The sequence below is a fragment of the Triplophysa rosa genome, linkage group LG1 (genome assembly GCF_024868665.1).
Source record: "Triplophysa rosa linkage group LG1, Trosa_1v2, whole genome shotgun sequence".
NCBI classification, from domain to species: domain Eukaryota; kingdom Metazoa; phylum Chordata; class Actinopteri; order Cypriniformes; family Nemacheilidae; genus Triplophysa; species Triplophysa rosa.
Genome location: NC_079890.1, coordinates 36,396,322 through 36,408,322, shown reverse-complemented (window position 1 = coordinate 36,408,322; position 12,001 = coordinate 36,396,322). Strand labels below are relative to the sequence as shown.

General features: G+C 37.7%; 1 protein-coding gene across 1 annotated transcript in view; it reads right to left on the bottom strand.

Moving 5' to 3' along the window:
- The window catches only part of LOC130558123 (collagen alpha-1(XXV) chain), a 164,029-nt gene that overhangs the window by 104,419 nt on the left and 47,609 nt on the right, over window positions 1–12,001 (bottom strand). The window lies entirely within an intron of this gene.

Sequence of the window (12,001 nt, the reverse complement as noted above, 5' to 3'; positions counted from 1 at the left end):
GGCCTGCTGACATGGCGAAACCAAATCTCCAGAGTCATATTTACAGCTGCTGGGGCATTTCCTTTCCAAAACAGTGGATTTAATGGAGGTTTATACACAGTCAGCACAGGACATTTGCTAAAACATATTAATGGAATAGTTCAGAAGAAACGAAACTTACAGCCTCCTTTACTTTCATTACCGTACATAAAATTTGCTAAAGGATGTTCATCAAAACTTTACCCTGTTTTTTTTACTGAAGTAAAACAGTCAGAGGAAGGAAGGGTAAGGCAAACTTGCGCAAGTTTTTTTAAAATTATAAATTACACTTTAATAATTTCTCACAGGCAAAAACACAATGCGAAATCTAATTAGATTAGCGAATCAATATTTTTAGTGGTCAAGCGTGAGTGTCCATCATATGTTTGGCAACTCGATTTTTGCTGCTTTCCCTACAACGCTAACTCACCTTCCCTCAAAACACCAAATTATACAGACATATAACTATTGAAATTTGGAAAATCGACTTGTGTGCAGCGTATCCTAACTGTTGCACTGTTTACTGCCTTTGGCGACGACACCTTATTGAAAGCAGGTTCTTGGCCCTCACGAGAATGACAAATAAATACAGACACATATCTACTGTGTGTAGAAAACAACTTGTCAAACAAACATCACAAATTGTGTGAGCTACACAAACAAGCACGAGTCTTGTTAAATTGAATAATAATGAGATGCACTGATGTATCAGGCAATAATCGGTATCAGCCAGCACATTTTCACACTATCAGTTATCGACCGATAGTTTAAAAACAGAAGATGATCAGGGCCGATATATCCTGTCAATCAAAATAAGACAGGAAAATGCAACAAATTTGTGCTCTGTACATAGAAAATGTTAAGAAACATCGCAATGTTAATAGTCAATGTAAATAAATAACATTCAGAATCGGTATCACCAGATATCACCCTGAATAATCAGTATCGGTAGAGAAATGTAGTATCGGCGCATCTCTAAAATGAGTCTTTTAATCAAAGTTAGATTACTTTGCGAACAACCTGTTCAGCGTAGCTTTTGTGCAACAACAAAGTTGCATTTTTTTATATTATGTAATGTATCATATGGTACAATATATGCTATATCAATATAGTCATTTTTTGTGTGAATATGGTCTATGTTAGTGTGTCCAGAGTGGTTAAGCAAAAAGATGAGTATTGTTTGAAGGTTTACGACATTGTAAGTCTGGGAAAAACTTCGTGAATCGTGGATTCGACTTACAGGAAACATACAAACAGTTACATTTATATTGGATGCTTTTATCCAAAGTACATTACAAATGAGACAGCATTTAACATTTTGTAGCCAATTAAACTGTTAAATGTTTGTTTTAAATACACAAAATTGCCCTAAATAAAAGCAAAATGCATCAATACAATATATAGCTTAGCTTCTACTGTGAGTGTTCATATAAATGTAATTTTATTAGGGCTGTCAAACCATTAATTGCGATTAATCGCATCCAGAATAAAAGGTTTTTAAGACTTTCATCACCTGAAAGCTGAATAAATAAGCTTTCTATTGATATATGGTTAAAACAATATTTGACCGAGATATAACTATTTAAAACTCTGAAATCTGAGGGTGCAAAAAAATAAAAATGCTGAGAAAATCGCCTTTAAAGTTGTCCAAATAAAGTCCTTAGCATAGCATATTACTCACAAAAATAATGTTTCGATATATTTACTGTAGGAAATTTACGAAATATCTTCACGGATCATAATCTTTACTTAATATCCTAATGATTTTTGGCATAAAAGAAAAATAGATCATTTTGACCCATACAATGTTTTGTGCCACAAATATTCCTGTGCTACTTAAGCCTGGTTTTGTGATCCAGGGTCACATATGTACTGTGTACTGTGCATATTGATTTTGTATTCATAAACACATACACATACATATTTAGGAAATATTTACGTGTATTTATTTACAGTATATTTACCAATAATTAAAATGATATATAAATGTTTATTCATTTTTATATTTGATCTTTTTCGTTTAATCGAGATTAATCATTTGACAGACCTACGTTTTAATGTAATGTTAACCAACAGGATTCGGTACCATAATTGTATATAAGAAGAACCTGTTTATGCAGTCTGGTGCTGACACATTTTAAAACATGGGGGTATTTTTTCTGTCAAGGAGACTGATGGGAAGTCACAAGCTGCTGCCAGCTTCAAATTCTCTCTTCCGCTTCAGCGCATCTGAAAGGCTCTCGACTGCGCACATACTGAGGTCACCGCGAAGCAATATACATTACCACATTCAGCACACATTTAGTATGGCCTTCAGTCATTCCTACCACACTGCACTTCTGCAATTCTGAACTATATTTTCATAACGCTAATGTGTTATGAAACTACTATTTAAACGAAAAATAATTCATAGCAGACATAAAACATTTTGTTTTGTATATCTTCAGGTGGTCTCGCGTGAGCTGCAGGCTTCAAACGGCTCAAAGACCTTTAAAAATAGTCAGGAATGACCTCATTGATTGTTTGTTCATTTGTTGTTTGTTGACGTTTAAGCTGGGCACGGGCCCGGCGTGACTATTAACGTCGCCCTTTGACGTGGAAGACCCTGTAAAAACAGCAAACTAAACAGCGAGGTCACTTAAACAGACTCTTGTGAAGCCATCAGCCCTTTTCTGACACTATAACAAGCTCTGTCCACCCTTCTCTCTTAAAATTGATTTCTCATGATTTTGACAATTTGTCTCAGTGTGTATCAGGTGACGGAGAGGTGACATATGCAGCTGGTTAACCTAGATATCAGAAACCCGGTTTGTCAAACAGCACATGATGAAATGTTAAGCATAACTAATGCCACGCTAATGTTTGGTTTGGGGCCAATTTGTATCGATTTCATGGCCTTGGGTGAAAGATTTAGGTGTTTCTCCATGTGTCACAGATCACACACATTCTCCAAGAAGAGATTTAGACAGAAACGTTCTTTCAATGTACAGTATGTTTTCGATAGAGCTCAGAAGATCTACGTATCGATCTACACATAAACCATTACTTATGTACTTCTGAGGAACTCGTATGTCAACATGAATCACACACAACTGCTCTCCCTGATTTTAATTTCACTCTTCAGCGACACCGTCCTCACAACAGATGCTTTGAATTCACGGGATGTATTTCATAATCAGGCGTAATGCGTATATTTATCCACATGGCAAACAAACTGACTCTCTCTTTCCACATCTGTCTCTCGCCCTTTTCCTCTCTCTTTCGATGAATACATTTATGAGCGAAAAGGGCCCAGAGGCCTTCATAAATCCATTCAGTCTAGTGCTACGGACGATGTGTGTGCGGGCATAAGAGTTCAATCACACTTACACTTTATTTACAAGAGGAGACACAGCTGGAGGGTGGTAGGAAAAGTGTGACTGCGTGTGCCGTGCATGACCGAAGAAGGGACTGTTGTTTATTAGGACAGACAACTGATACAGCATATGTCATAGAGCAAATAACGGCTGTCATTTTGTCATTTTTTGAATAATAAAATAAATTGATTTTGACCGTTTCATTCACTCTGTGGTTTTAGGGGGCAACTGAAGAGCCTTGAAATGTACAGCCATATTCGATGCGTTTATGTCATTTCCATTTAAAGTGATAATTCACCGCACAATGAAAATTCTGTCATCATTTACTTATTTAAAACCTGTATGACTTCCATTCTTCTGCAGAACACAAAAGAAGATATTTTGAAGAATATTGGTAACCGAACAATGGGGGTACCATTGACTTCTATTGTATAGACACAAAACCCAATGCAGGTGAATAGGTACCGCAGTTGTTCGGTTACAAATATCCTTCAAAATATCTTCTTCTGTGTTCTGCGGAAGAGAAAAGTCATACAGGTTTGAAATGACAAGTAAATGATGAAAGACTTTTTGATAAAAAAAGTGATAGTTCACCCAAAAATGAAGTTAGGAACTAAAACTGTTAGAACATTTCTGTAAAGTATAAGGGATAATGTACAGGCAGCCGGTTGTTATCGCAGAAATAATCCCCGACAGTGTGATCAGGCTTATTTCACGATAACAGTCGGCTGCTTGTACATTGTCCCACATATTACACGGCTACTTGCCACATGAGTAAAAAACTGGACATGAAATTTGAAATATATATTCGCTTATTTTTACCGAATGCAGACCTTCCGCGAGGAAAAGACGCTTACTTTCGGTTTTAAGGTAAGAAACGACATTCAAATGTCTAGAACAGGCAATTTGGTTTAATCATTTGTAAATATGATGTCATGTTATAAAAAGACATATTCATATTTAATTTGTCCAAAAAAAAACCTGTCAAAATGATTTGCTGCATCCGGGTTAACGTGTGTTATTAGATTTTAGCGGTTGTTATCTGGGAAAAACGAACCTGCAAATGTCGCGACTGGCCAATCAGAATCAAGCATTCCAATGAGCCGTGTGATATTCACATAACAAACAAAAGCTAGAAATGTTGCCTTAGCAATAAATGGTTTAGAACAAAAAAATGCTTTTTTTTGTTTGAGGCACAACGATAATTAACTGGGAATTCATTTAAACTAACCTAATTAAAACTAAAAACTAAACTAAAAACGGACATAAAAAGCAGTATAAAAAAATAAAAAAATTGCTACAAAAAATAAAATCACCAAAAAATGTACAAAAAGTAACATTCATACTAAAATTAAAAAAACGTTCAAACTTTCATTTTGATTTCATGGACACTGCAATATATTTGAATGCCTTTAAAATATATTCTTCACAGCATTATTGTTTTAAACAGAAATTCTTTCAGGGAGCCGATCTTAACATTCCTTCACTTCTTTCAAATATATCTACAACCGGAATGTCTTCTATCAAACAACATCTGACTAATGTTTATTTATGTTCCTCGCTTCATTTCAGCGGTTGGATGTCAATATTAAGTCTACATCAGATATTTGTGGGCAGTTCATGGTTTGGTGTGGTTTATTTTGGACAGACGCTCGTGAGTCTGTCGTGCCAGCATTGCCAATATGTGATTTTCTTTCTCTTCTCCGCGTCTGACACACGGCCCCCAGCATTCCTCTCCTGCATTCTATTAGACACCGCGGTTAGTATTCCACTGCGGTCTGTTTGTATAAACGTGTGTCTGTGTGGTTTTCATCCAACTGAAATATTTAGCTGCTTATCAGGCAGATGGCAAACACAGACACACACACACACACACATCCAGAGGTAAAAATAACCTGTCCGCGGAAGCACCTGACACGACAACTGTGTGTGAACCGTAGCCTGAGAATGTGGCCTAGGAACTCTGATACTCCAAAGCTTACGGCCCGCCTCTCATTTCAAAGCATAGTAAACGGGGCGCTTCTGTATCCCACAAAGATATCTGAGAGGCGCGACCTTCGCCCTCTGTGAACGCTCTCAGATCATGTCCCGCACTTTCATCTGCTGTCGTCTTACAACCTTTGACACAACCTCATCATTTCACCCACTGATTTCTAATAACCCAAGTGCGCTTTCTATCTACTGTATAAGCCAGAACACTACAGAGCTTCAGCATAAATCCATAAAATGCACAAATCAAGAACTGTCATAAACATTTGCACATAACCTCATACTGTATATCCAAGTCTGCGTTAACCTTCATGGGCCCTTTTATCCCATCAGTATGACTGTCAGCCATATGGCTCGGCCCTCCGCCTGAGCATCTAACACCAGTGCCAACTGTGGAAAAAAGTGTTGTCCATGCCAGGTCTACAGGGCACGGCGTTAGTGCCAGCTGAGCCCACCTCACCATGTTCCTGCTGGCGGCATTACAGAATAAAGCGTAATAAGCACCCTAACCCAGCAAGTGACATCCATTATAACTGACAGCAGGCCTGCGTCTCTGCCAGCCGAGCTCGGAGGCAGTGGGTCCGAGCAGCTTGCTGGCAATGTGCTGGCATAAGGGTCAATGATAGAGTTTAAAGTGAACATTCAGGGGAGATTACATAAGATAAAGGACAGGTTATGCTACAGCAGGTGGGGGAATAGAAACTAGAGTATATAGATCATTCAAAGGTTATCATAGATAAAAGCTGATTGATAAAACATGTAGAAAGACACCTTTGTAGAAGGTTTATCTATGTCTTTGTAAATACAGTCTTTCTACTGTATATGGTTTGTATGGAAAGACATTTTCTATGCACTGTAAAAAAATTACAGATTTTTCACATTTCATGTCCAAAACACTGCAATTTTATGGAATTTTACTGTTTCTTTTATTGTTTTATTTGGTAAAAAAATGTAAAATAACAGAAAAACACCGCAAATTTACAAGAAAAACAGAGGGGGGGGGAGGGGGGGTAAGGGGTGGGTGGAGTGTAATTTTACAGGAAAATTTTTATTTTAAAGAATATTTCTGTCGCAACTGCCAGAAAATGACATTTTTTATAGGACTTTTAATACAGTGTGTGTCTAAGTACTTCACATTTCGAAACTTTTTTAATTAAATTTACAATTATCAGTTATTGAGCAGGTACACAGAGATATCAAATATGTCTCCTTAAAAGAGTATTTTATTATCATCTTATAATAATGATTTAGTTACAGTATGATTTTGCAGAAAATGTATGTGTGACCAAAATGTAAATAAAACATGACTGGGATTCTAACGGTTTTGTAATGGATTTCTAGGTACTTTATAGTTGTATAAATTGATTATGGCATAAATAAATTATTTAACTGATTCACATCACATCAATTTATACAACTTATTCATGCCACATCAGTTAATTCAACTTGCATGTTATTTTCTGTTTTGAACGTGTTACATGTCATAACAATGAATACCCGAGTTTCCAAGGTGTACTTTAAGAGCTGGAATACACTACAAGACTTTTAAAATCTGAACAGATTTTTTAAAATTAGACATCATACACTTGCAGACTTTTTGAAAGTTTCCGATAGAAACACACTAACTGATCAAATCTGCAGACTGGCACAGACTTTCTGCAACAAGTCCAGACAGAAAATATGGGCAAAATCTGAGCAAAAGTCTTGTAGTGTATCTTAGCCTTAGCCAATACATAAAGTAACCTGCAATTTTATGACTCAAACAGAGATGGCGATAGAGAGGCAAACGTTATAGATTGCAGCTTAAAAAATGTCAAACACGTACGGTTGAAAGAAACTTGCTTTAAATGCTCAGCTTGCTTCCAAAGAACATAAAATGTAAATCTTAAAAAGGTTTAGACAATGTTATGAAGTAAATCTAGATTTTTTTTATGATGGACCTTGGTTTAGAGTCTGTCCTGCACTCTAAAAAAATACTGGGTGGTTTTAACCCATGGACGGGTCAGAAATAAGTAAACCCAACCATTGGATTAAATTAACCTAAACTTTTCTAGATTAATTTAACCCAACAGTTGGATTTGTGCATATTTGACTCAACCATGGATTGAAACAACCCATCCTTTTTGATTTGAGAACTCTATATTAAATGGACCTATTGTTTGCAAAACTGGGCACCACAGTAAGATCTCTGTGGCATCCTGCAACAAAGCATAAACTATTTAGTGAATCCATTCAATAACAGAATACTAATGTATTCAATGCATTTTTATGCAGTTTCGGAATAAAACGGTCTCCTGGAGTTTAATTATGTAGCTATCATTATCTTTCTGTGGTTTAAAAGTCCTGTCGCATGCTGTCTACTCAGAATTCACGACACAAAGTGGACTTAAAAACAATCACAAAATCCATTATTACTATACGAAGCACTAATAATCTTAAACTAGACTGTCAAGCATCTGTGTGCAATGGCTGATCTCTGACATCGCTCGGCTTAAAGTTTCCCCACTGAACCCACATTAGCGTACATCAGCGCTAAAGCAACCACATGTGATATTGCCACAGGTCAAATTTGTTCTTCCTGACATTTATAGCTAGTTATTATTTGAAGTGGTCTGTTAAGAGACTCACATTAGACTGGCAGTTTACGCTGCCAACATCAAACCCTTCGGAATCTGTGGCTGGCTTCCTTTGCCACTCTGACATTAAATAAACCTTTCATTATTTCACAAAACGCCTGCGAGAGTCGCGAAATGCTAATTTGTTGTCATGGCACACCACGTCTGTCCTCCATTGTATGGGTGTGAGGAAAATTGCAGGTTGTACAATAACAGAGATGTGAAAAAGCCAGAGGTTTCCAGCTCTGCTCCAGCGACATTTCTGTGGTGAGCAAGTTTTTTTTTCTATTTTCTTCTTTTTCTGAATTTGTATCTTTCTGCCCATCACTCCTTTTGGTCTTGTAAGTACTGAACATTCGCACTCCCTCTCACATTACATAGAAACATATACTGGCAAAACTTCTGATATGCTGAAGCTGTCGATACTTGACCACCGTGGATTTACTGGCCTTTGATGAGATGTAGACTGTTTATTTGCACTTTCAAGCTTTTTTAACTCTGACATGGGCAACCAAGTTTTGTCTGCATATCACACAATAAATCACAACACCCTGCGTGGTCTACATGCGATCAGTATTAAAGGGTGTCAGTCTAAAATCACAGCCGTACACATGGTGGGTATACCTCTAGGTGTGATGTATATCATATATGTCAACTTTTATACACTATGGAGATTAAGAAAAATAATTGATAGGTACATACCTGACAGAACAACCATTGGATTCCCAGGAAACATGTCAAGAAAGAAAAAACAAACAAAAAAATCTGGTAAGTGTCATCCGGTCAGGATTGTCATCAATCAAAGTCAACGCTAACATCCATTCAACTAAAATTCAAGTATTTGCTTGCGAATTTCGCTTAAAAACATTACGCCTTGCATTTTACACTGGTTTCCATGATCACGCCATTACTGTACCCATCAAAACTTCTTAATTGAGACTGAGCAAAAATGCAACCCCAACTTGTTACAAAGTACAAACCTTATAAAAAATATATAATGCACCTGAGGAGATGGATTTACCAGCATGCAATAGTGTTGTTGTTTAGTTCTAGTTTCAAAGTTTCAAGTGTTGTTAGACGTGTTAGCTGTCAGTCGATGACAGCTGTTTGTGCAGGCAGCAGTAAACGTCCTCCAACAAAAATATTTGTGGTTTCTTTGTCCCACACTTTAAGTCTGCTACTTGTAAGGTTGGCACGCTAACGCTTGAACTCTTCAAGGGTCTCTCTATTCCCTTAACAGGATGCTTACTGTACATCTACTCCCAGGCGGCATCTAGTGGTGAGGTTGCGAATTGCAACCAATGGCCCAGTCCACCTCTCCCTTTCGAAGCACTAGATGCTACATGTCGTTCTTCTTTGCTGAAGGAGATAACATATTTGCGAAATGCGTTCTGTAGAGCAGTTTGTCAGTTTAGGGCTACTTTAAAAACAACATGGAAAATTCCGTGCAAGGGGACCCGCGGTGCATGTAGATAGAAATAGCTCATTCTAAAAATAAAGGTTCATTATGTAAGGTCTTTATCCAGTTAAAGTGATAGTTCACCCAAAAACTGTCAACATTTACTCACTCTTTTGTCATTTCAAACCTTTAAGACTTTCTTTCTTACGCAGAACACAAAAGAAGGTATTTTGAAGAAAGTTGGTAAACGAACAGCACTGGACCCCATTCACACAAAACCAATGTAAGTGAATGGGGTCCAGTTAACAACATTCTTCAAAATATCTTCTTTTGTGTTCTGCGGGAGAAAGAAAGTCATACATTTTTTAATTGACAAAAGGGTGAGTAAATGATGCCAACATTTTTATTTTTGGATGAACTATCACTCTAAGTATGCTGTTAAGTAAGTATATTTTATTGCATTTCTATTAATAGACCCTTAATCTTACACAATGGTCCTTTAAAATAGTTACAAAGATGATTTTTATGAACATAGCTGCAGTATTTCTATTTACAATGGTGTATTCCTCTTAACAATAAACAAGCGTATACTATATTCTGACAATATTTTATTTAATATCAGCAAGGCACTGTTTAAAACGGTGGTTTTGCATCTAAACTACTTGTGTACCAGTAATCTAAAGTGTTTCAGATGATTAAAGGGGTGATTTAACGCTGTTTCATGCATTCTGACTTCTTTACGATGTTAAACGTGCTGGCTTCTCATGCTTAACATAGTCAACTTGTCAAAAAGCGACTTGTTTCAGTTGTCTCAAATACACTCCCCCAAGTTTCGTATAGGTTTCGGAAAGTTTTTTAGAACATGAAAAACCGTTATGTAACAACTTTTCTCCCGGAAAAGAATGGCCACGGCAAGGCGAAAGAAATAGCCCGCCCACACGTCAACCGAAGAGCGATAGGAAGACCCGCTTATCAAGATTGGCCTGCAGCTGCAGCTCGTTACTCTTGCGATAGTGAGAGAAGTTGAGTGTGTTTGTTTGTTAAAGGCATTTTTAGTGATGGATGTTATATAAACGGTGGATATAACGCTGGATTTGGAGATCATTGGAAACTGATAAATGGAGCGGTCCAGCGCTAAAAGATGCCGAAAGAAATGCCATGAATGTCTGTGTCTGTGTTTTGTTGGCAATTGGCGAGTGTCATGATTCTCAGGGTGAGACACGGAGACAAGGAGAGTGGACCCAAATGCAGACAGCGGTTAAGGGGTTAACATGACATTTAATAACAAAGACAAAATACAAAACAAAGACCCACGTGGGGGTAAACAACAAAACAGAGGAACAAGAACAAGACTAACTAAACTGACAAGACTAAACTAATAACACATCACATAGGGACACAATAAACTAGACTAACTAACTAACATGACCAGAACTCACCCACACGACACAGTGCAACATAACAGTACAATGATCCGACACCAGACAGAGAACACAGGGGCATTAAATAGAGGGACAAATCAAAGGGGAACAGGTGTGGGGCATGAACTAATAAACAACCAATAACGAGAGATACAAAAGGGCGGGAACACAGACAAGGACCGGAGAGAGTATCGAAGGCCGACAGGGTCAAAATGACTCTCTCCACACATAACAAGGGATCCTGCCGTGATTCTACCACAAGATCAAGAAAGACATGACACGACGAGGCAGAATCACGACAGGCGAGTATGTGCATGATGTTAACAACACGAACTTATAGTGAATCAATGCGATGATGTATTGTGTGCTTGTGATTTAGTTCTCCCCCCCCCGCACACCCCCAGGATGTCGTATGTTTTCGGAAATAATAGTACAGCTGTATCTATCTTTTATAAATGTGATCAAACTAAATACTCTTCGTAGATACGAAGTATGCAATACTACTCTATAGGTACTCAAGATTCATATGAGAGAAACTGCGCGTTCAACCGGACCTTTAAAAACTGCTCAAAACCCCGTCTGACCCTTGTTTAATCACTTTCCCATATCATGAATGGTTCGCTATACACTCTGTACGAGTGTACTGGACAGACCCAAAGTAAAGCATCCAAGTGTTCCGTTCTCATCTTTCAGTGACCAAGGTTGCTGAACATCTCGGGTAATCAAAATCAATCAATTGGGTAATCATCAAAATAGCCAATGGCAAGACATGTTTTCTCTCTTATAAAACACTGCGATCAATTTGCATTCCCTAAAAAGAAGAACGATCCTAAAAGGACTTAATACATCTGCATTGTCTGAGGATTTGAATGCACAACAAAAGACAATGCCATGAAAATAAATCGTTTAACCGTTCTTAATTTACAGTGACTAAATTATGGATTCATACGAGGACTCATCTGCGGCCCTCGCGTGGTTCATTCAGTGGAAAATGCCTTGATCTGGACAGTCATTGCTATGCACTCTCATGTTTTGGCCGTCTCGGAGATGCTAACCAGCTCCAGGAGTGGAGCTGATCCATGAAACACATTCCATTAATTGTTTTTCCATCAAAGTTTTCTTTAAAACCTCCGCGCTTTGACGTCTCTTCTGCTATTTAATGCGGTGTATTTTTTCTCAGATTTCATCTGTGCAAACACTTGG